This window comes from Oncorhynchus masou, chromosome 27 (assembly GCF_036934945.1).
Source record: "Oncorhynchus masou masou isolate Uvic2021 chromosome 27, UVic_Omas_1.1, whole genome shotgun sequence".
Classification (NCBI taxonomy): domain Eukaryota; kingdom Metazoa; phylum Chordata; class Actinopteri; order Salmoniformes; family Salmonidae; genus Oncorhynchus; species Oncorhynchus masou.
In genome coordinates, this window is record NC_088238.1 from 2,099,261 (window position 1) to 2,124,701 (window position 25,441).

The 25,441-nt window shown below is 48.7% G+C and overlaps 1 pseudogene; it reads left to right on the forward strand.

Annotated features, from left to right (window-relative positions):
- Nucleotides 1–23,939, forward strand: LOC135515554 (E3 ubiquitin-protein ligase Mdm2-like; annotated as a pseudogene).
- Nucleotides 23,940–25,441: the final 1,502 nt, after the last annotated feature.

A 25,441-nucleotide genomic window follows, 5' to 3' on the forward strand; every position in this document is an offset into this window, starting at 1 on the left:
GAAGCCAATAATGTGCTCTAAATCTATTTCAAATCTGCTATGATAGTTTAAATGGCAAGCTATTGTGTATAATAACTTTAACTGTGTGTTATTTTGACATGTAATTTGTACAGCCACTTTATTTTATAGCGAAAGTTTGAATAGCATTAGCCACATGCTACAAGGCCTCTCATCCTCGTGTTTTCCTGATGGCGAAAACGGGAAACTACTAGTAAGGCGTTCACGTTGAATAGCTAGACGTCGACACATAGTAGCGAAGTTGTTGTGGTAGCTAGTAGTACAACGACTAAACATGTAGTGTAATGTTAACCTAGCAAGAGTGTCGTCAAAAAAACGTTTGTTTTTCTATCTGGTGGTGTCGTAGTTACCCATGTAAATACACATGAAGATGCCTCTAAAAAGTGCTGCCTGCTCAGCGACTTGCCAGTCAACGTCCGGACTATAGTAGTTACTCGTTCAACAGTTTTATTTTTGGCGTAACGTTAGTGGTTAAATCACACATGTATTGTAAATACCACACATTGAATATAGCTAGATATAGCTACATTTGACTGTAACGTCGATGTTATCAGATATACTAACTTGTCAATATTGCACACTGGTCTATTTTTACAGGCTTGCAGAGTCCCACAACTGGGTCGTGGGTCTTTCCAAGCTGTTTGTCTTCATTGTGTTTTGACAGATTGATAGGAAACTATCCCATTTGGTTTGGTAGAAATCAAAAGGATGAGGATTGAAGTGTAGGTAACGTTACTTTTCGCAGGTCAGTTTCTTTCATTCGATTGAATAACATTGATGGATATCTGCAACAGAGAAACTAATCTCAACATGACCAAATGTTAGATCAGATAAAACATTGTAATCAGTGAGTCCAGATGTCAAACCCCTCTTAATGTCAGTGACAAATCGTTACTTTGGCGTTAATCCCATACGGTGGTAACGTTAATATCCAGTGGCAACCAGCTTTCATGTCCAATATTTCACCTGTCAACTTGCATGGCTCTTCCTTTGTTTGGAAAAGCAATAGCTAAGGGAGTCAGTTAAGTCGAGACACCCTTCCTCCAACCCTGCCCATGTCAGTCAAACAGCTGATTATTACACAATGCAGGGCTGTAGTAAACTGGGACATGCCCGGGCATATCCAACTCTAGCGGCCAGCTCAGCACTAAGGGTGGAGGCGGATGCACAGACGCAGGGTGGCCGCTAGGTGTGCTCGTCATATGTTAAAACATGTTACGTGAGGTTAGTCATCTAGTTTCAACCATACGCCGGCAGCGCCCAATAGCATCCTAGCGTTAACAGCCGGAGCAGTGCTAGTCCTGACATGTCTCTGTGCCTATTTAAATCCGGGGGAGACGGGGAAGTGGTTCCTAATGCTACCAGCCGAGCTGAAGCACTTTATGTACAGAATATGAAGGGTGTATTATAGAGGGGGTGTATCAAGAACATCTCATTAGTACTTCTATTTATTTATTTAGGTAAACTTGTTTTTGTCTTCCAAAGCTTTACCTTGACATTGTATGTAATTGTATACTTTTATAAGGCGTTGCATGTTCACTTGGAAATGGAAATGTATTTTACCTCCTACTCTTCGACAGGTGAAAGACAGAATGGCAGAGAATTGTGAGAGAATGTCAGAATGGCATAGAAGTAGTTCCCAAATAAATACGTTGGACAACGAGAAACTTGTAAGTAATCAACTTAAATCTCTGTCTCTCTGTCACACTGTTTAAGTCAGTCATTTGTTTACAGTCACATAGAATGTAAAATAATGTTTTTTTTGTTTTATGTGCTATATTTTCACAGGTACGACCTAAAGAGAAACTGTGCGTGTTATTGCAGCAGGCAGGTGCAGACAAAGACGTTTTCACCATGAAAGAGGTAAGAAGTGACCTGACAGCTGGCTGTCTTGTTTCCTTATATCCTGCTGATATCGAACCACAAGTCTTTGGCTTAACTTTAGTTAATCAAGATATTGTTCCATGAAGCAGACAGAGGAAACCTTTTTAAGATCCTCAATAGACATTATCTCCCGGACTTTTCAGTTTCGGTAATTATTTTCTAGTCTCACATTTTTATTTTTTATTATTTTTTACATTTAAATATTTGATGTTTTGAATTTCCAATTGCAGTATATCTTAGGGTTTACTCCTAGAATAGTGGATATTAGTTTCTAAGGCGGGAAACTCACTCTTAATTTGTCGTTAGCAGCCAAACTACTGGTATATACATTGTGTAGGTGTTTCTGGATTATTCTCTGCATTGCTAGATTTACACAAGTTTCACTATTGATTGTCACTTTCATAAACTAAGCACTGCATACGGTAGATGCTGTCACATACTAGAATGACTTTTGACTTGGTTCTATTGTTTTCCCATTGATATGCTGTTTTACCTACTGTAGTTGATTGAACTGATTGTAGTGTCTACTAAGCTAGAATACAAATGCACTGTCATTTTAAGAGCTATGATTGGCTAGCAGGCAGGCCACCTTGGTTTGAGGACACGTCACACAGCTTTGATGAGACACGTCCGAGGGGGGGGGGTCTGTCTGTGTGAGAGTCTGAGTCATAGAGAGAGACTGGTGATTAATCTTAGTTAGAATGTTCAGTCGCCTCTTGACTTCTACTCTGACTCACTGGGGTTCTAACGGACCTCTGGAATGTCTAACTAGTCTGGGATTCCGTGTTTGGCTCCTTCCTCTCTGTTGTTCATCAGGGAGACAGAGTTATCTCAGAGAGAGGGAGGTGCTCCTCTGATGCTTTAGTTTATAGAGTGTATGGGAGTGCAGAGCCTTTTACTGGTCCACATTGATTGCTGGAAAATGTGTTTACAGTCTGTTAACCGCTTTTATGATAAGGAACTGATGCCTTCTACCCAGTGCAGTGATCAGTCTATCACTATAGCCTCTTGTCAGCTAGAGAAGAATATCGGGTGGAGTCATATACTTCTACCCAGTGCAGTGATCAGTCTATCACAATAGCCTCCTGTCAGCTAGAGAAGAATATCGGGTGGAGTCATATACTTCTACCCAGTGCAGTGATCAGTCTATCACTATAGCCTCCTGTCAGCTAGAGAAGAATATCGGGTGGAGTCATATACTTCTACCCAGTGCAGTGATCAGTCTATCACTATAGCCTCCTGTCAGCTAGAGAAGAATATCGGGTGGAGTCCTATACTTCTACCCAGTGCAGTGATCATGTGTCTTATCAGTTGCCTGTCTAATATTCTGGATCAGTATGGGATGAGGTGTATCAACTAGACTGAGACAGGACAGTCTGGATCAGTATATGGAGGGAGGGTATCAACTAGACTGAGACAGGACTGTCTGGATCAGTATATGGAGGGAGGGTATCAACTAGACTGAGACAGGACTGTCTGGATCAGTATATGGAGGGAGGGTATCAACTAGACTGAGACAGGACTGGATCAGTATATGGAGGGAGGGTATCAACTAGACTGAGACAGGACTGTCTGGATCAGTATATGGAGGGAGGGTATCAACTAGACTGAGACAGGACTGTCTGGATCAGTATATGGAGGGAGGGTATCAACTAGACTGAGACAGGACTGTCTGGATCAGTATATGGAGGGAGGGTATCAACTAGACTGAGACAGGACTGTCTGGATCAGTATATGGAGGGAGGGTATCAACTAGACTGAGACAGGACTGTCTGGATCAGTATATGGAGGGAGGGTATCAACTAGACTGAGACAGGACTGTCTGGATCAGTATATGGAGGAGGGTATCAACTGGACTGAGACAGGACAGTCTGGATCAGTATATGGAGGGAGGGTATCAACTAGACTGAGACAGGACTGTCTGGATCAGTATATGGAGGGAGGGTATCAACTAGACTGAGACAGGACTGTCTGGATCAGTATATGAAGGGAGGGTATCAACTAGACTGAGACAGGACTGTCTGGATCAGTATATGGAGGGAGGGTATCAACTAGACTGAGACAGGACTGTCTGGATCAGTATATGGAGGGAGGGTATCAACTAGACTGAGACAGGACTGTCTGGATCAGTATATGGAGGGAGGGTATCAACTAGACTGAGACAGGACTGTCTGGATCAGTATATGGAGGGTATCAACTAGACTGAGACAGGACTGTCTGGATCAGTATATGGAGGGAGGGTATCAACTAGACTGAGACAGGACTGTCTGGATCAGTATATGGAGGGAGGGTATCAACTAGACTGAGACAGGACTGTCTGGATCAGTATATGGAGGAGGGTATCAACTAGACTGAGACAGGACAGTCTGGATCAGTATATGGAGGGAGGGTATCAACTAGACTGAGACAGGACTGTCTGGATCAGTATATGGAGGGAGGGTATCAACTAGACTGAGACAGGACTGTCTGGATCAGTATATGGAGGGTATCAACTAGACTGAGACAGGACTGTCTGGATCAGTATATGGAGGGAGGGTATCAACTAGACTGAGACAGGACTGTCTGGATCAGTATATGGAGGGAGGGTATCAACTAGACTGAGACAGGACTGTCTGGATCAGTATATGGAGGGAGGGTATCAACTAGACTGAGACAGGACAGTCTGGATCAGTATATGGAGGGAGGGTATCAACTAGACTGAGACAGGACTGTCTGGATCAGTATATGGAGGGAGGGTATCAACGAGACTGAGACAGGACTGTCTGGATTAGTATATGGAGGGAGGGTATCAACTAGACTGAGACAGGACTGTCTGGATCAGTATATGGAGGGAGGGTATCAACTAGACTGAGACAGGACTGTCTGGATCAGTATATGGAGGGAGGGTATCAACTAGACTGAGACAGGACTGTCTGGATCAGTATATGGAGGGAGGGTATCAACTAGACTGAGACAGGACTGTCTGGATCAGTATATGGAGGAGGGTATCAACTAGACAGAGACAGGACTGTCTGGATCAGTATATGGAGGGTATCAACTAGACTGAGACAGGACTGTCTGGATCAGTATATGGAGGGTATCAACTAGACTGAGACAGGACTGTCTGGATCAGTATATGGAGGGAGGGTATCAACTAGACTGAGACAGGACTGTCTGGATCAGTATATGGAGGGAGGGTATCAACTAGACTGAGACAGGACTGTCTGGATCCGTATATGGAGGGTATCAACTAGACTGAGACAGGACTGTCTGGATCAGTATATGGAGGGAGGGTATCAACTAGACTGAGACAGAACTATTGTTGGTGCAGTCTTCTCCTGAGACATTCCCAGGCTTCTTCTCTTGACCCTGCCTGTACCCCCTGTTACTCTCTCCTTGACCCCCCCTGCCTGTACCCCCTGTTACTCTCTCCTTGACCCCCCTGCCTGTACCCCCTGTTACTCTCTCCTTGACCCCCCTGCCTGTACCCCCTGTTACTCTCTCCTTGACCCCCTGCCTGTACCCCTGTTACTCTCTCCTTGACCCCCTGCCTGTATTCCCTGTTACTCTCTCCTCTTGACCCCCCTGCCTGTATTCCCTGTTACTCTCTCCTCTTGACCCCCCTGCCTGTATTCCCTGTTACTCTCTCCTCTTGACCCCCCTGCCTGTACCCCCTGTTACTCTCTCCTTGACCCCCTGCCTGTATTCCCTGTTACTCTCTCCTCTTGACCCCCCTGCCTGTACCCCCTGTTACACTCTCTCCTTGACCCCTGCCTGTATCCCCTGTTGCACTCACTCCGTGACCCCTGCCTGTTACCCCCTGTTACTCTCTCTCCTCTTGACCCCTGCCTGTATCCCCTGTTACTCTCTCTCTCCTCTTGACCCCCCTGCCTGTACCCCCTGTTACTCTCTCTCTCCTCTTGACCCCTGCCTGTTACCCCCTGTTACTCTCTCTCCTCTTGACCCCCTGCCTGTACCCCCTGTTACTCTCTCTCTCCTCTTGACCCCTGCCTGTATCCCCTGTTACTCTCTCTCTCCTCTTGACCCCCTGCCTGTACCCCCTGTTACTCTCTCTCTCCTCTTGACCCCCTGCCTGTACCCCCTGTTACTCTCTCTCTCCTCTTGACCCCTGTCCTGTACCCCCTGTTACACTCTCTCCTCTTGACCCCTGCCTGTACCCCCTGTTACTCTCTCTCTCCTCTTGACCCCTGTCCTGTACCCCCTGTTACTCTCTCTCTCCTCTTGACCCCTGTCCTGTACCCCCTGTTACACTCTCTCCTCTTGACCCCTGCCTGTACCCCCTGTTACTCTCTCTCTCCTCTTGACCCCTGCCTGTACCCCCTGTTACTCTCTCTCTCCTCTTGACCCCTGCCTGTTACCCCCTGTTACTCTCTCTCTCTTCTTGACCCCTGCCTGTTACCCCCTGTTACTCTCTCTCTCCTCTTGACCCCTGCCTGTATCCCCTGTTACACTCTCTCCTTGACCCCTGCCTGTATCCCCTGTTACACTCACTCTCCTCTTGACCCCTGCCTGTTACCCCCTGTTACTCTCTCTCTCCTCTTGACCCCTGCCTGTTACCCCCTGTTACTCTCTCTCTCCTCTTGACCCCTGCCTGTTACCCCCTGTTACTCTCTCTCTCCTCTTGACCCCTGCCTGTTACCCCCTGTTACTCTCTCTCTCCTCTTGACCCCTGCCTGTATCCCCTGTTACTCTCTCTCTCCTTGACCCCCCTGCCTGTACCCCCTGTTACTCTCTCCGTGACCCCTGCCTGTATCCCCTGTTACACTCTCTCCTTGACCCCTGCCTGTTACCCCCTGTTACTCTCTCTCCTCTTGACCCTGCCTGTTACCCCCTGTTACTCTCTCTCCTTGACCCCTGCCTGTTACCCCCTGTTACTCTCTCTCCTCTTGACCCCTGCCTGTTACCCCCTGTTACTCTCTCTCTCCTCTTGACCCCTGCCTGTTACCCCCTGTTACTCTCTCTCCTTGACCCCTGCCTGTACCCCCTGTTACTCTCTCTCTCCTCTTGACCCCTGCCTGTTATCCCCTGTTACTCTCTCTCTCCTCTTGACCCCTGCCTGTATCCCCTGTTACACTCTCTCCTCTTGACCCCTGCCTGTTACCCCCTGTTGCTCTCTCTCTCCTCTTGACCCCTGCCTGTATCCCCTGTTACTCTCTCTCTCCTCTTGACCCCCTGCCTGTATCCCCTGTTACTCTCTCTCTCCTCTTGACCCCTGCCTGTATCCCCTGTTACTCTCTCTCTCCTCTTGACCCCTGCCTGTTACCCCCTGTTACTCTCTCTCTCCTCTTGACCCCTGCCTGTATCCCCTGTTACTCTCTCCTCTTGACCCCTGCCTGTTACCCCCTGTTACTCTCTCCTCTTGACCCCTGCCTGTACCCCCTGTTACTCTCTCTCTCCTCTTGACCCCTGCCTGTATCCCCTGTTACTCTCTCTCCTCTTGACCCCTGCCTGTTACCCCCTGTTACTCTCTCTCCTCTTGACCCCTGCCTGTATCCCCTGTTACTCTCTCCTCTTGACCCCTGCCTGTTACCCCCTGTTACTCTCTCCTCTTGACCCCTGCCTGTTACCCCCTGTTACTCTCTCCTCTTGACCCCTGCCTGTTACCCCCTGTTACTCTCTCCTCTTGACCCCTGCCTGTATTCCCTGTTACTCTCTCTCTCCTCTTGACCCCTGCCTGTATCCCCTGTTACTCTCTCTCTCCTTGACCCCTGCCTGTACCCCCTGTTACTCTCTCCTTGACCCCTGCCTGTATCCCCTGTTACTCTCTCCTCTTGACCCCTGCCTGTATTCCCTGTTACTCTCTCTCTCCTCTTGACCCCTGCCTGTATCCCCTGTTACTCTCTCTCCTTGACCCCTGCCTGTACCCCCTGTTACTCTCTCCTTGACCCCTGCCTGTATCCCCTGTTACTCTCTCTCTCCTCTTGACCCCTGCCTGTATCCCCTGTTACTCTCTCTCCTCTTGACCCCTGCCTGTACCCCCTGTTACTCTCTCTCTCCTCTTGACCCCTGCCTGTACCCCCTGTTACTCTCTCTCTCCTCTTGACCCCTGCCTGTATCCCCTGTTACTCTCTCTCTCCTCTTGACCCCTGCCTGTATCCCCTGTTACACTCTCTCCTTGACCCCCCTGCCTGTATCCCCTGTTACTCTCTCTCTCCTCTTGACCCCTGTCCTGTATCCCCTGTTGCTCTCTCTCTCCTCTTGACCCCTGTCCTGTATCCCCTGTTACTCTCTCTCTCCTCTTGACCCCTGCCTGTATCCCCTGTTACACTCTCTCCTTGACCCCCCTGCCTGTATCCCCTGTTACTCTCTCTCTCCTCTTGACCCCTGTCCTGTATCCCCTGTTGCTCTCTCTCTCCTCTTGACCCCTGTCCTGTATCCCCTGTTACTCTCTCTCCTCTTGACCCCTGTCCTGTATCCCCTGTTGCTCTCTCTCTCCTCTTGACCCCTGTCCTGTATCCCCTGTTACTCTCTCTCTCCTCTTGACCCCTGCCTGTATCCCCTGTTACACTCTCTCCTTGACCCCCCTGCCTGTATCCCCTGTTACTCTCTCTCCTCTTGACCCCTGTCCTGTATCCCCTGTTGCTCTCTCTCTCCTCTTGACCCCTGTCCTGTATCCCCTGTTACTCTCTCTCTCCTCTTGACCCCTGTCCTGTATCCCCTGTTGCTCTCTCTCTCCTCTTGACCCCTGTCCTGTATCCCCTGTTACTCTCTCTCTCCTCTTGACCCTGCCTGTATCCCCTGTTACACTCTCTCCTTGACCCCCTGCCTGTATCCCCTGTTACTCTCTCTCTCCTCTTGACCCCTGTCCTGTATCCCCTGTTGCTCTCTCTCTCCTCTTGACCCCTGTCCTGTATCCCCTGTTACTCTCTCTCTCCTCTTGACCCCTGCCTGTATCCCCTGTTACACTCTCTCCTTGACCCCCCTGCCTGTATCCCCTGTTACTCTCTCTCTCCTCTTGACCCCTGCCTGTATCCCCTGTTACTCTCTCTCTCCTCTTGACCCCTGTCCTGTATCCCCTGTTGCTCTCTCTCTCCTCTTGACCCCTGTCCTGTATCCCCTGTTACTCTCTCTCTCCTCTTGACCCCTGCCTGTATCCCCTGTTACACTCTCTCCTTGACCCCTGCCTGTATCCCCTGTTACTCTCTCTCTCCTCTTGACCCCTGTCCTGTATCCCCTGTTGCTCTCTCTCTCCTCTTGACCCCTGTCCTGTATCCCCTGTTGCTCTCTCTCTCCTCTTGACCCCTGCCTGTATCCCCTGTTACACTCTCTCCTTGACCCCCTGCCTGTATCCCCTGTTACTCTCTCTCTCCTCTTGACCCCTGCCTGTATCCCCTGTTACACTCTCTCCTTGACCCCCCTGCCTGTATCCCCTGTTACTCTCTCTCTCCTCTTGACCCCTGCCTGTATCCCCTGTTACTCTCTCTCTCCTCTTGACCCCTGTCCTGTATCCCCTGTTGCTCTCTCTCCTCTTGACCCCTGTCCTGTATCCCCTGTTACTCTCTCTCTCCTCTTGACCCCTGCCTGTATCCCCTGTTACACTCTCTCCTTGACCCCTGCCTGTATCCCCTGTTACTCTCTCTCTCCTCTTGACCCCTGTCCTGTATCCCCTGTTGCTCTCTCTCTCCTCTTGACCCCTGTCCTGTATCCCCTGTTACTCTCTCTCTCCTCTTGACCCCTGCCTGTATCCCCTGTTACACTCTCTCCTTGACCCCCCTGCCTGTATCCCCTGTTACACTCTCTCCTTGACCCCTGCCTGTATCCCCTGTTACTCTCTCTCTCCTCTTGACCCCTGCCTGTATCCCCTGTTACACTCTCTCCTTGACCCCTGCCTGTATTCCCTGTTACACTCTCTCCTTGACCCCTGCCTGTTACCCCCTGTTACACTCTCTCCTCTTGACCCCTGTCCTGTATCCCCTGTTACTCTCTCTCTCCTCTTGACCCCTGCCTGTATCCCCTGTTACACTCTCTCCTTGACCCCTGCCTGTACCCCCTGTTACACTCTCTCCTTGACCCCCCTGCCTGTATCCCCTGTTACTCTCTCTCTCCTCTTGACCCCTGCTTGTATCCCCTGTTACTCTCTCTCCTCTTGACCCCTGCCTGTTACCCCCTGTTACTCTCTCTCTCCTCTTGACCCCTGCTTGTATCCCCTGTTACACTCTCTCCTTGACCCCTGCCTGTATCCCCTGTTACTCTCTCTCTCCTCTTGACCCCTGCTTGTATCCCCTGTTACACTCTCTCCTTGACCCCTGCCTGTATTCCCTGTTACTCTCTCTCTCCTCTTGACCCCTGTCCTGTATCCCGTTTATCTCTCTCTCGTGTGTGTTACGCTGTGGTGTTGACCTCTGACCCCTGTGCTGTCTATGTGTCAGGTGATATTCTACCTGGGCCAGTACATCATGAAGAAACAGCTTTATGACATGAAGCAGCAACACATAGTGCACTGTGCTGACGACCCCCTGGGAGCTGTACTGGGAGTGGACAGCTTCTCTGTTAAAGAACCACGGTGAGGACACACACTGCACGGTGTGGACATCTTCTCCATCAAAGAGCCACCCGCACTCGCACAATAACACACACAGCTTGGGACGGACAATAAACCCCCAACACACACGCCCTGTTTGCTCGGCTAGCGTTGCTCTAATATAACATCCTGGGGGCTTCTAATGCAGCCCTTCTACACAGCCTCTAATGCAGCCCTTCTACACAGCCTCTAATGCAGTCCCTCTACACATCCTCTAATTCAGTCCCTCTACACAGCCTCTAATACAGTCCCTATACACAGTCTCTAATGCAGCCCTTCTACACAGTCTCTAATGCAGCCCTTCTACACAGCCTCTAATGCAGCCCCTCTACACAGCCTCTAATGCAGCCCCTCTACACAGCCTCTAATGCAGCCCTTCTACACAGCCTCTAATGCAGCCCCTCTACACAGCCTCTAATGCAGTCCCTCTACACATTCTCTAATGCAGTCCCTCTACACATTCTCTAATGCAGTCCCTCTACACAGCCTCTAATGCAGTCCCTCTACACAGCCTCTAATGCAGTCCCTCTACACAGCCTCTAATGCAGTCCCTCTACACAGCCTCTAATGCAGTCCTTCTACACAGCCTCTAATGCAGTCCCTCTACACAGCCTCTAATGCAGTCCCTCTACACAGCCTCTAATGCAGTCCCTCTACACAGCCTCTAATGCAGTTTCTCTACACAGCCTCTAATGCAGTTTCTCTACACAGCCTCTAATGCAGTGTCTCTACACAGCCTCTAATGCAGTGTCTCTACACAGCAGCTCCTCTGGTTCTCTATTACAGACTCTAACCTCTAATACAGACTCTGGCCTCTAATACAGCTCCTCTGTCCTCTAATACATCTCCTCTGGTTCTCTAATACAGAATCTGGCCTCTAATCTCTAATACAGCTCCTCTGTCCTCTAATACAGATTCTGTTTCTCTAATACAGACGCTGGTCTCTAATACAGTTTGTCTGGTCCTCGAATACAGACTCTGGTCTCGAATACAGACTCTAGCCTCTAATACAGACCCTGTCCTCTAATACAGCTCCTCTAACACAGACTCTGGCCTCTAATACAGCTCCTCTAACACAGACTCTGTTCTCTAATACAGCTCCTCTAACACAGACTCTGGCCTCTAATACAGCTCCTCTAATACAGACTCTGTTCTCTAATACAGCTCCTCTAATACAGACTCTGGCCTCTAATACAGCTCCTCTAATACAGACTCTGTTCTCTAATACAGCTCCTCTAATACAGACTCTGGCCTCTAATACAGCTCCTCTAATACAGACTCTGATCTCTAATACAGCTCCTCTAATACAGACTCTGGCCTCTAATACAGCTCCTCTATCACAGACTCTGTTCTCTAATACAGACTCTGGCCTCTAATGCAGCTCCTCTAACACAGACTCTGGACTCTAATGCAGCTCCTCTAACACAGACTCTGGCCTCTAATGCAGCTCCTCTAACACAGACTCTGGCCTCTAATGCAGCTCTAACCTCTAATACAGCCACTGAATATGCTGTCACCTGTTGCATGTGTTGGCTCAGATGTGTACTGATGATTCAAAAATACGTTACTGATGAGCAGCCTTCTGTTTGCTAAACAAATCAGAGATGTGTGATAGTGAAACCGTTTCACTATGCTAACGTTAGCCTTGTGTGTTTGTGTACTTTCAGAGTTCTCTTCGCTATGATCACACAAAATCTCCTAGCAGTGAAAAATCAAGGTACTTTTTGCTTTTCTTTTGTCACTTCTATTATCCTGTAGTTTCTAGTTGATATACATCTCTCTTGAAAAAAAACATTTGTACGCTAGGCAGTTCAATGTTGCGTTATGTATTGGGCTGATAAGACAAGTGAGGAAGTAGTCTATTCTGATTTTTAAAATGTAGATGTTTCATTTTTTTCCCATTAGAATCCCAATCTGTCTTCACGGAACCCAGGAGCCAGAGTGAACCGGATAGAGGGCCTAAGGTAAGAAGACCACACAGAAAGAGCGTCTATTCATTGTATTTCTATGGTAGACACATTAAACTAAATGAAGGGGGGGTGGGCAAGAGCATGTGATTGGTTGAAACATTCCAGTTGGGGGGGGGGGGGCATTGCTATAATGTTGCCGTACTAGATGGCAGCTGTTTTACAAGCTAGAGCGCTCAACTTTGCTATTTTGTAATTCTTTAGTCGTAATTATAAAAAATAATTACGCTGTCATTTATTACAACCGACAAGACCTTTTGAACATCAGTTCCGACTTCAACTCATCTGCCCTGGGCTCTTTCTGTAAATCCAACCCATCTGCCCTGGGCTCTTTCTGTAAATCCAACCCATCTGCCCTGGGCTCTTTCTGTAAATCCAACTCATCTGTCCTTGGCTCTTTCTGTAAATCCAACTCATCTGCCCTGGGCTCTTTCTGTAAATCCAACTCATCTGCCCTGGGCTCTTTCTGTAAATCCAACTCATCTGCCCTGGGCTCTTTCTGTAAATCCAACTCATCTGCCCTGGGCTCTTTCTGTAAATCCAACTCATCTGCCCTGGGCTCTTTCTGTAAATCCAACTCATCTGCCCTGGGCTCTTTCTGTAAATCCAACCCATCTGCCCTGGGCTCTTTCTGTAAATCCGACCCAATTTTACGGGCTGCCCCTTGAGAACTTTTTGGTTTGGCTTTTGTAGCCACTAGTGTTTAACCAGGGCTGGGATCATGTGAATGTTGCATTGACTATACAGTGTGGCTGGTACTGTTTGGTACTTGTGAGATCTGTTTAGGACAGTTTGGTACTGTCTGGTACTTGTGAGATCTGTTTAGGACAGTTTGGTACTTGTGAGATCTGTTTAGGACAGTTTGGTACTGTCTGGTACTTGTGAGATCTGTTTAGGACAGTTTGGTACTTGTGAGATCTGTTTAGGACAGTTTGGTACTGTCTGGTACTTGTGAGATCTGTTTAGGACAGTTTAGTACTTGTGAGATCTGTTTAGGACAGTTTGATACTGTCTGGTACTTGTGAGATCTGTTTAGGACAGTTTGGTACTTGTGAGATCTGTTTAGGACAGTTTGGTACTGTCTGGTACTTGTGAGATCTGTTTAGGACAGTTTGGTACTGTCTGGTACTTGTGAGATCTGTTTAGGACAGTTTGGTACTGTCTGGTACTTGTGAGATCTGTTTAGGACAGTTTAGTACTTGTGAGATCTGTTTAGGACAGTTTGATACTGTCTGGTACTTGTGAGATCTGTTTAGGACAGTTTGGTACTTGTGAGATCTGTTTAGGACAGTTTGGTACTTGTGAGATCTGTTTAGGACAGTTTGGTACTTGTGAGATCTGTTTAGGACAGTTTGCGGTGGAACACGTGAAAATTGTATGTACTTTCAGAGTAGTTTGTCGAGCTCGTCATAGGTGGGCTGGTAGCTACTGGTCGCTGGCTATCGACCTGTTGGAGAGCACTGCCCTAGACCCACTCCAAACTGCACACCGCCCCAACCGATGTTCCCTTTGGGTTTTTTTTTCATCACTGAGCAAATCTCAGGTCTGATGAGCACAAACTTGAACGTTGTGACAATCCTGTTCCTACTGGAGAACTTATTTGTATTGCTTTTAATCTTTTTAATGAATTTATCTTATTAACACATTGTTCTAGCTAGCTATTTGTGTAGGTAGCTATCAAGTAAATGCAATGACGCTTACTGTAAACATTGAGGCACGCACCCGCTTTAAGTTACAGTTGTAACAGTGGCCTAGTAGGCTACTGTGTCTTGTTTGATCCTAATGTAGTCCTACCTGAGTGGCCTACCATCAAAAACAATGGAGAAAATTAATCCCATTTAATATGGAAATAGCTGTTATATCTTTCAGCGGACAGTAGCAGCCAATGTGTAGTGTTCAACGTAGACCTACATTTCATGAGACTTTTGAAGAGAAAAAAAAACAAAACATTGACCTTTTTAACCTGTTTTATCCACTTGTCCTTCAGACAAATGAGGTGACTGAATATTGTGTTTGATGCAAGAAACCACTTGACAAAATAAAATGCATTATTATTCCCACACCATTACTACAGAGATTCAGATACATTATACTAACCTCTGCCTATTGGCTACTTAGCTTATTCAAACCTGTCTCAAAATACAATACTGCCCCTTTAAGACAAAAAAATATATATATATTTTTACCTGACTGGCTTTTTCAAATATGTCTAGAAATGTACACGTTTTGTGCTCTTGTAGGAAGCAATCACTTCCCTATTGCTGACTACAAATGATCTATAACTGGGCTAATAACTCACTAACTAGAAAATAATATGAACAAATGTGCACAAGTCGATCTCACTTTGATCTCAAAACAAGCGCATCTACTCACGACCGCTCATGCTGTAAACACAATCCAGTGAATGGCACAGATCCATATATGGCAATGGTCTATTTGCATATAGGCCTACTACAGCTCTGATTGGTTATGGCTCACCGGCCTGAGTCGTGCCTGTCAGTGCAACTAGAATCCTACTCATTCTGACCACTTTCTAATTTTCCACTTCTCTTTGGCCGTTGTAAATAAACAGATAGGAATGATTAGTAGCATTTTTTTTTTTTTATATAGACTATTTAACAAAAGTAATTGCGAGCACTTTAAGATGTTGTTTTGATGGTATTTCATGGGAAAATATTTAGGCCGATGTGGAGTTTGCTTAAACGGACGTTTCTCATGTCTTTCAATTGTGTATTTCACCACTGCTTTCCCCTAGTTAAACCACGTGAGAGAGCAGCCGAAGGCTTCTGGAAACCTTGGATTTACAACCCGTCTCAAAAATAGTTGTACAGCGGTGGGCCACCGTTACTAAATGGATATAGGGGGAAACACTTCTCTATCACCCTCCACTTTTAAAGAGTTACAAACAGACTTGTAAATCAAATTTGATTGGTCATATACACGTGTTTAACAGATGTTATTGGTTACATACACGTGTCTAGCAGGTGTTATTGGTCACATACACGTGGTTAACAGATGTTATTGCGAGTGTAGCGAAAAATGCTTTGTGATCAAACTAATTGCCTAGCTCTGGGTCACAGACATAAACATACTCGACCTCAAGTTGAACCAACTGTAGTTTTGTTGCAGAGGGATGTTTATACTGGCACGTGTTCCAAAGACCGGTTGTTCCCCCTGTGATGTCGTTTTAAGTGGTAGCTGTGTCCGAGTGAGTTTTATCGACAGACCTCCTCAGTGTCCTGGTTCACTGGTTGATTTCTCTAACGGTTCCTTCTGGTTAATCTGTTGACAGGAGACAGACTCAGACTGTCATTCATCATCTACCTCAGAACGCAGGAGGAGAAGGAGGAGTAGTGACCCTGGTGAGTGTCTGTCTGCCTGCCTCTCTGCCTCCCCGTCTGTCTGTCTGTCTGTCTGTCTGTCTGTCTGCCTGCCCCTCTGTCTGTCTGCCTGTCTGTCTGCCTCTCTCGGTCTCTCTGTCTGCCTGCCTCTCTGCCTCCCCGTCTGTCTGTCTGTCTGTCTGCCCCTCTGCCTCCCCCTCTGTCTGTCTGTCTGTCTGTCTGTCTGTCTGTCTGTCTGTCTGTCTGTCTGCCTGCCTGCCTGCCTCTCTGTCTGCCTGCCTCTCTGTCTGCCTGCCTGTCTGCCTGCCTGTCTGTCTGTCTGCCTGCCCCTCTGTCTGTCTGTCTACCCCTCTGTCTGTCTGTCTGCCTGCCCCTCTGTCTGTCTGTCTACCCCTCTGTCTGTCTGTCTGCCTGCCCCTCTGTCTGTCTGTCTGCCCCTCTGTCTGTCTGCCTGCCCCTCTGTCTGTTGTTGTAGTACTCCAGCAGTGTGTACATAAACCTACACCTACTAACTACACCAGTCCTGCTCATCTGTCTGTCTGTCTGCCTGCCTCTCTGTCTGTCTGCCTCTCTGTCTGTTGTTGTAGTACTCCAGCAGTGTGTACATAAACCTACACCTACTAACTACACCAGTCCTGCTCATCTGTCTGTCTGCCTCTCTGTCTGTTGTTGTAGTACTCCAGCAGTGTGTACATAAACCTACACCTACTAACTTACACCAGTCCTGCTCATCTGTCTCTCTGTCTGCCTGTCTCTCTGTCTGTCTGCCTCTCTGTCTGTTGTTGTAGTACTCCAGCAGTGTGTACATAAACCTACACCTACTAACTACACCAGTCCTGCTCATCTGTCTCTCTGTCTGCCTGTCTCTCTGTCTGTCTGCCTCTCTGTCTGTTGTTGTAGTACTCCAGCAGTGTGTACATAAACCTACACCTACTAACTACACCAGTCCTGCTCATCTGTCTCTCTGTCTGCCTGTCTGTCTGCCTGCCCCTCTGTCTGTTGTTGTAGTACTCCAGTAGTGTGTACATAAACCTACACCTACTAACTACACCAGTCCTGCTCATCTGTCTCTCTGTCTGCCTGCCCCTCTGTCTGTCTGCCTGCCTCTCTGTCTGTCTGCCTCTCTGTCTGTCTGTCTGTCTGTCTGCCTCTCTGTCTGTAGTTGTAGTACTCCAGCAGTGTGTACATAAACCTACACCAGTCCTGCTCATGTGGATCTGTGTTGTACCTTTTCTCCTGGATGAAAAACTGTCATGTCAGGCTTCATGTGGATCTGTGCTGTACCTTTTCTCCTGGATGAAAAACTGTCATGTCAGGCCTCATGGCTTCATGTGGATCTGTGCTGTACCTTTTCTCCTGGACTGTTGCCCAGTCAAGTCTGTTGGGGAAGCAAAGACCGAGTTCTGGAATGCATAGAACCATCAGTCCCTTCTAATGGGTCCGTAGGAACACTCTGGTCTGGAGGCTGTGGGTGTTTTTAGACGACTTCTGCTGACAACGAGTCTCTTCAGGCCCAAAAAGCAGCCTGACGGCATCCACACCACAACGACGTGCCCGTTTCCCTGTTTCCTAACAGACCAGGGGAGAATCAACAACAGTCCTAGTCTGATGGATTGAAACGGACCATTTTTCAAAGGACTGGGGTTTTATTGCTCTTAGCTACTGGTTGTACCTCAGGGCCCCAGTACACAACATACGGCTATAAACAAATCCTCCATGTCTTGTGAACATCACACATTCATTGTGGGAGGCAGGGTAGCCTAGTGGTTAGAGCGTTGGACTAGAAATCGGAAGGTTGCGAGTTCAAACCCCCGAGCTGACAAGGTACAAATCTGTCGTTCTGCCCCTGAACAAGGCAGTTAACCCACTGTTTCCTAGGCCGTCATTGAAAATAATATTTTTTTCTTAACTGACTTGCCTGGTTAAATAAAGGTAAAATAAATAAAAATGTCATCAAGGGAGAAACAGCTTTGTTGAAGACGTGTCAGTATGTTTCAATATGTGATCGGATGCACAATATGCTTCTCTATTTTACCGTCAGAGAGGAGAAATGGCGTATTTGAAAGAAATTGTTAGACGTAAAACCACTGCTCAGACCCTCTCTGTTCTATTCCAGAGGGGACGTCGTCGACCCAAGAGGAGGACGGGTGTGAGTCCAGGAAGAGACACAGGTCAGACAGCTTTTCTCTGACCTTTGATGACAGCATGTCCTGGTATGTGATTGGAGGCCTGAGACGAGACCGGAGGAGCAGCGAGTCTTCAGACTCACACAGTAACACTGTGAGTAGCCTCCTGTAACTCTGTGGGGGAGCCTCCTGTAACTCTGTGGGTCAGCCTCCTGTAACACTGTGGGGGAGCCTCCTGTGACTCTGTGGGGGAGCCTCCTGTAACTCTGTGGGGGAGCCTCCTGTAACTCTGTGGGGGAGCCTCCTGTAACACTGTGAGGAGCCTCCTGTAACTCTGTGGGGGAGCCTCCTGTAACTCTGTGGGGGAGCCTCCTGTAACTCTGTGGGGGAGCCTCCTGTAACTCTGTGGGGGAGCCTCCTGTAACACTGAGTAGCCTCCTGTAACACTGTGGGGGAGCCTCCTGTAACACTGTGAGTAGCCTCCTGTGACTCTGTGGGGGAGCCTCCTGTAACACGGTGGGGGAGCCTCCTGTAACACTGTGAGTAGCCTCCTGTAACTCTGTGGGGGAGCCTCCTGTAACTCTGTGGGTCAGCCTCCTGTAACTCTGTGGGGGAGCCTCCTGTAACTCTGTGGGGGAGCCTCCTGTAACACTGAGTAGCCTCCTGTAACTCTGTGGGGGAGCCTCCTGTAACTCTGTGGGGGAGCCTCCTGTGACTCTGTGGGGAGCCTCCTGTGACTCTGTGGGGGAGCCTCCTGTGACTCTGTGGGGAGCCTCCTGTGACTCTGTGGGGGAGCCTCCTGTGACTCTGTGGGGGAGCCTCCTGTGACTCTGTGGGGGAGCCTCCTGTGACTCTGTGGGTCAGCCTCCTGTGACTCTGTGGGGGAGCCTCCTGTAACTCTGTGGGGGAGCCTCCTGTAACTGTGGGGGAGCCTCCTGTAACTCTGTGGGGGAGCCTCCTGTAACTCTGTGGGTCAGCCTCCTGTAACTCTGTGGGTCAGCCTCCTGTAACTCTGTGGGTCAGCCTCCTGTAACTCTGTGAGTAGCCTCCTGTAACTCTGTAAGTAGCCTCCTGTAACTCTGTGGGGGAGCCTCCTGTAACTCTGTGGGGGAGCCTCCTTTAACACTGTGGAGTAGCCTCCTGTAACACTGTGGAGTAGCCTCCTGTAACTCTGTGGGTCAGCCTCCTGTAACTCTGTGGGTCAGCCTCCTGTAACTCTGTGGGTCAGCCTCCTGTAACTCTGTGAGTAGCCTCCTGTAACTCTGTGGGAGAGCTTCCTGTAACTCTGTGGGGGAGCCTCCTGTAACACTGTGGAGTAGCCTCCTGTAACACTGTGGAGTAGCCTCCTGTAACTCTGTGGGTCAGCCTCCTGTAACTCTGTGGGGGAGCCTCCTGTAACTCTGTGGGGGAGCCTCCTGTAACTCTGTGGGGGAGCCTCCTGTAACTCTGTGGGGGAGCCTCCTGTAACTCTGTGGGAGAGCCTCCTGTAACTCTGTGGGGGAGCCTCCTGTAACTCTGTGGGGGAGCCTCCTGTAACTCTGTGAGGAGCCTCCTGTAACTCTGTGGGGGAGCCTCCTGTAACTCTGCGGGAGAGCCTCCTGTAACTCTGTGGGGGAGCCTCCTGTAACACTGAGTAGCCTCCTGTAACTCTGTGGGGGAGCCTCCGGTAACTCTGTGGGGGAGCCTCCTGTAACTCTGTGGGGGAGCCTCCTGTGACTCTGTGGGGGAGCCTCCTGTGACTCTACGGGGGAGCCTCCTGTGACTCTGCGGGGGAGCCTCCTGTGACTCTGGGGGAGCCTCCTGTGACTCTGTGGGGGAGGCTCCTGTGACTCTGTGGGGGAGCCTCCTGTGACTCTGTGGGGGAGCCTCCTGTAACTCTGTGGGGGAGCCTCCTGTAACTCTGTGGGGGAGCCTCCTGTAACTCTGTGGGGGAGCGTCCTGTAACTCTGTGGGGGAGCCTCCTGTAACTCTGTGGGGGAGCCTCCTGTAACTCTGTGAGTAGCCTCCTGTAACTCTGTGGGGGAGCCTCCTGTAACTCTGTGGGAGAGCCTCCGGTAACTCTGTGGGAGAGCCTCCTGTAACTCTGTGGGGGAGCCTCCTGTAACACTGTGGAGTAGCCTCCTGTAACTCTGTGGGTCAGCCTCCTGTAACTCTGTGGGGGAGCCTCCTGTAACTCTGTGGGTAGCCTCCTGTAACTCTGTGGGGGAGCCTCCTGTAACTCTGTGGGAGAGCCTCCTGTAACTCTGTGGGGGAGCCTCCTGTAACACTGAGTAGCCTCCTGTAACTCTGTGGGGGAGCCTCCTGTAACTCTGTGGGGGAGCCTCCTGTAACTCTGTGGGGGAGCCTCCTGTAACTCTGTGGGGGAGCCTCCTGTAACTCTGTGGGGGAGCCTCCTGTAACTCTGTGGGGAGCCTCCTGTAACTCTGTGGGGGAGCCTCCTGTAACTCTACGGGGGAGCCTCCTGTGACTCTGTGGGGGAGCCTCCTGTGACTCTGTGGGGGAGCCTCCTGTGACTCTGTGGGTCAGCCTCCTGTGACTCTGTGGGGGAGCCTCCTGTAACACTGTGGGGGAGCCTCCTGTAACTCTGTGGGTCAGCCTCCTGTAACACTGTGAGGAGCCTCCTGTAACTCTGTGGGGGAGCCTCCTGTGACTCTGTGGGGGAGCCTCCTGTAACTCTGTGGGGCAGCCTCCTGTAACTCTGTGAGTAGCCTCCTGTAACTCTGTGGGGGAGCCTCCTGTAACTCTGTGGGAGAGCCTCCTGTAACTCTGTGGGGGAGCCTCCTGTAACACTGAGTAGCCTCCTGTAACTCTGTGGGGGAGCCTCCTGTAACTCTGTGGGGGAGCCTCCTGTAACTCTGTGGTGGAGCCTCCTGTAACTCTACGGGGGAGCCTCCTGTAACTCTACGGGGGAGCCTCCTGTGACTCTGTGGGTCAGCCTCCTGTGACTCTGTGGGGGAGCCTTCTGTAACACTGAGTAAAAAAATGATTGTAATTTGTAAATCTTATTGGCAGCTGTGCAAGTCCCATGTTACTGAGCTCTCTCTCTCTCTCTCGTCTCTCTCAACAGGAAGTCGTTTCATTGGTCAGTGACGTGTGTGACGATGTTCTGAGCCAGGATCTGGGCTCAGACTCTGATAACTTCAGCGTGGAGTTTGAGGTGGAGTCCATTGACTCGGATGCCTACAGCGATCCTGAAGAGGCTTCAGTGTCTGGAGAGGACGAGGTCTCGGCTCACTGTCTTTTCAACTGTCTGTGTGTGTGTGTGTGTGTGTGTGTCTGTGTGTGTGTGTGTTTCCGCTGCATTTATTTAGCTGTGGTGCACCACCACACCAACAAAAAGCGGACCTTTTCGGTGGTTCTAAAATTATCACCGTGGGGGGGGGGCATGCTCCCGGACTCCCCGAGGAAACATTGATGTGTCATTTCAAACAGCTCCCTCTAGTGTCCTGGGGTCAAACTGCAGCTGTTGACTCCCTGTGTGTCTGTTGTTCTCTCACAGGTGTATGAAGTCACCATCTTCGAGGAGGACTCGTTCGACGACGACACTGAGATCACGGAAGCAGTACGTTTCATATTACCCTTAATAAAACACGTCTAAATCAACACAAGTATACAACAGATCATTTCTCAGAATTCTGATTGGCCAACAAGCTGCTTAGCTGGGGGTTTTTTGTCACTCGCTACCAATGTTCTGGTTGGCTAGTGCCTGTGGTGTAATCTAGTGGTGGTGCCTGTGGTCTAATCTAGTGGTGGTGCCTGTGGTCTAATCTAGTGGTTTTGTCTAATCTAGCGGTGGTGTGGTCTAATCTAGCGGTGGTGTGGTCTAATCTAGCGGTGGTGTTGTCTAATCTAGCAGTGGTGTTGTCTTATCTAGCGGTGGTGTGGTCTAATCTAGCGGTGGTGTTGTCTAATCTAGCGGTGGTGTGGTCTAATCTAGCGGTGGTGTGGTCTAATCTAGTGTTGTGTGTTGTTTAATCTAGTGGTGCTGTGGTCTAATCTAGTGGTGTCATCTAGTGTTGTTTAACCTAGTGTTGTGTGTTGTTTAATCTAGTGTTGTGTGTTTAATCTAGTGGCGCTGTGGTCTAATCTAGTGGTCTAATCTAGTGTTGTGTGTTTAATCTAGTGGCGCTGTGGTCTAATCTAGTGGTCTAATCTAGTGTTGTGTGTTTAATCTAGTGGCGCTGTGGTCTAATCTAGTGTTGTGTGTTTAATCTAGAGGTGCTGTGTTTAATCTAGAGGTGCTGTGGTCTAATCTAGTGTTGTGTGTTTAATCTAGTGGCGCTGTGGTCTAATCTAGTGTTGTGTGTTTAATCTAGTGGCGCTGTGGTCTAATCTAGTGTTGTGTGTTTAATCTAGAGGTGCTGTGGTCTAATCTAGTGTTGTGTGTTTAATCTAGTGGCGCTGTGGTCTAATCTAGTGTTGTGTGTTTAATCTAGTGGTGCTGTGGTCTAATCTAGTGGTGCTGTGGTCTAATCTAGTGGTGCTGTGGTCTAATCTAGTGTTGTTTAATCTAGAGGTGCTGTGGTCTAATCTAGTGTTGTGTGTTTAATCTAGTGGTGCTGTGGTCTAATCTAGTGTTGTTTAATCTAGAGGTGCTGTGGTCTAATCTAGTGTTGTGTGTTTAATCTAGTGGTGCTGTGGTCTAATCTAGTGTTGTGTGTTTAATCTAGTGGTGCTGTGGTCTAATCTAGTGGTGTGTGTTTAATCTAGTGGTGCTGTGGTCTAATCTAGTGTTGTGTGTTTAATCTAGTGGTGCTGTGGTCTAATCTAGTGTTGTGTGTTGTTTAATCTAGTGTTGTGTGTTGTTTAATCTAGTGTTGTGTGTTGTTTAATCTAGTGTTGTGTGTTTAATCTAGTGGCGCTGTGGTCTAATCTAGTGTTGTGTGTTTAATCTAGTGTTGTGTTGTTTAATCTAGTGTTGTGTGTTTAATCTAGAGGTGCTGTGGTCTAATCTAGTGTTGTGTGTTTAATCTAGTGTTGTGTGTTGTTTAATCTAGTGTTGTGTGTTTAATCTAGAGGTGCTGTGGTCTAATCTAGTGAGGTTGTTGTTTAATCTAGAGGTGCTGTGGTCTAATCTAGTGAGGTTGTTTCAGGACTACTGGAAGTGCTCAAAGTGTGAGGAGTTGAACCCTCCCCTCCCCCGAAACTGCAACCGCTGTTGGACGCTAAGAATGGACTGGTTTCCCGATTCTGACAGCAACTCTGCTGCCCCCAACCTCAAACCCTTACCCCCCAAGCCTACCCCAGCCCCGACAGAGCCCGACGAGACCGAAGGTCTGGATGTCCCAGACGGGAAGAGAGCCAGGTCGCCCTTCCCCTCCTCAAAGACTCCCAGGAATTGATGTCAGTCTCTGGCCCCGATTCCCAAGACTCGGCCTGCTCCTCCCAGCCCTCCACCTCTTCTTCGAACTCCAACGGCGTGGGCTCAGGCTCGTCCTCTACTAGCGCCCCCTTCAGTCAAGAAGTGATGGCACCAGACTTGGAGCGTTTCAACAGCCTGGAGGCTCACCTCCCCGCCAGCTGCCTGGAGCCCTGCGTCATCTGTCAGACCAGGCCCAAGAACGGATGCATCGTACACGGACGCACTGGGCACCTCATGGCCTGTTACACCTGCGCCAGGAAGCTGAAGAAGAGGAACAAGCTGTGTCCGGTCTGCAGGCAGCCTATCCAGTCTGTCGTCTTAATTTATCTCAGCTGAGGACGGCTATCGGCTAGACTGTACATTCCAAATAAGCAGTCTATTCCCTTATGTAAGTGCACTACTCTCAACCATGGCCCCAATAGGACTCTGGTCTAAAGTAGTGCACTATTTAGGGAATAGGGTGTAACCCATAGCTACACAACTCCCTGTTCCTCAAAAACAACTTAAATCCTGAAAGAATAAATAATGTTTTAATTTTGTTTATTTGGAAGTGATTTTATTTATGAACTCTATCAAACAAGGTGCCTGTTGTTGTGTTGATTTGGGATTGATTTCTAGTGTTCAGTCAAATAGCCTTTCTAGTTTTTCAAATTTATCAAATTATCTTAGTGGTGAAATATTCAATATATTTTATTAAATAAAGAATGTTTAGCAAATTAACAGAGATGGGTTTTCCTTTGTTTATTTTCACCTCGACTTCCCTCTATTCTGCACAGATGATAATGATAGCGTTTTATATCATTGTAGCTATAATGCCATGGGGTTTAAACTACGTGAAAGTCAAATGTCTCCATAAAGTTCGCCGGTAGAAAGAGTCGTTTGTTGTTGACTCCGTCGACAAGAGCGAGTGGGTAGTGGTTACCAGGGTGACGACTTTTCATTTAAATCTTCAGGAAACATGTCTCAACCTGTTCTCTTGTCGAGCCCCATCCATATCTATTGCCCCTGGTGATAACTTGCCCCCCCCCCCCAAAAGCCCAAAGTCACTAGGGTAACCTATTCCCGTTTCTAGTGCACAGCTATTAACCAGGGCCCATGGGGAGCCATTTGGGTCACAAGATGACACTAAAACACTGCTGCTCTCTCAAGTCTCAACCCAGGCAAGACGACGAACATTTAAGGCTGTCGTTGATGCCATTGGAGTGCCGAAGAGACATTTTGAACGATATTAAACCCAGGTTTTGATTTATATGGGCTAACATGTATTTGGTTTGCTGTGATTCTCGTTCTTTTAACCCTGTTTTGGTAGTTAAACCTTCCGCCACCTGACAAGCCTCCAATCTAGTACTAAACCTTCCCCCACCTGTCCCCTACCTGACAAACCTCCAATCTAGTACTAAACCTCCCCCCACCTGTCCCCTACCTGACAAACCTCCAATCTAGTACTAAACCTTCCCCCACCTGTCCCCTACCTGACAAACCTCCAATCTAGTACTAAACCTTCCCCTACCTGACCCCTACCTGACAAGCCTCCAATCTAGTACTACACCTTCCCCCACCTGACAAGCCTCCAATCTAGTACTAAACCTTCCCCACCTGACAAGCCTCCAATCTAGTACTAAACCTTCCCCTACCTGACCCCTACCTGACAAGCCTCCAATCTAGTACTAAACCTTCCCCCACCTGACCCCTACCTGACAAACCTCCAATCTAGTACTAAACCTTCCCCCACCTGTCCCCTACCTGACAAGCCTCCAATCTAGTACTAAACCTTCCCCCACCTGACAAGCCTCCAATCTAGTACTAAACCTTCCCCCACCTGACAAGCCTCCAATCTAGTACTAAACCTTCCCCTACCTGACCCCTACCTGACAAGCCTCCAATCTAGTACTAAACCTTCCTCCACCTAACAAGCCTCCAATCTAGTACTAAACCTTCCCCTACCTGACCCCTACCTGACAAGCCTCCAATCTAGTACTAAACCTTCCCCCACCTGACCCCTACCTGACAAGCCTCCAATCTAGTACTAAACCTTCCTCCACCTGACAAGCCTCCAATCTAGTACTAAACCTTCCCCTACCTGACAAGCCTCCAATCTAGTACTAAACCTTCCCCTACCTGACCCCTACCTGACAAGCCTCCAATCTAGTACTAAACCTTCCCCCACCTGACAAGCCTCCAATCTAGTACTAAACCTTCCTCCACCTGACAAGCCTCCAATC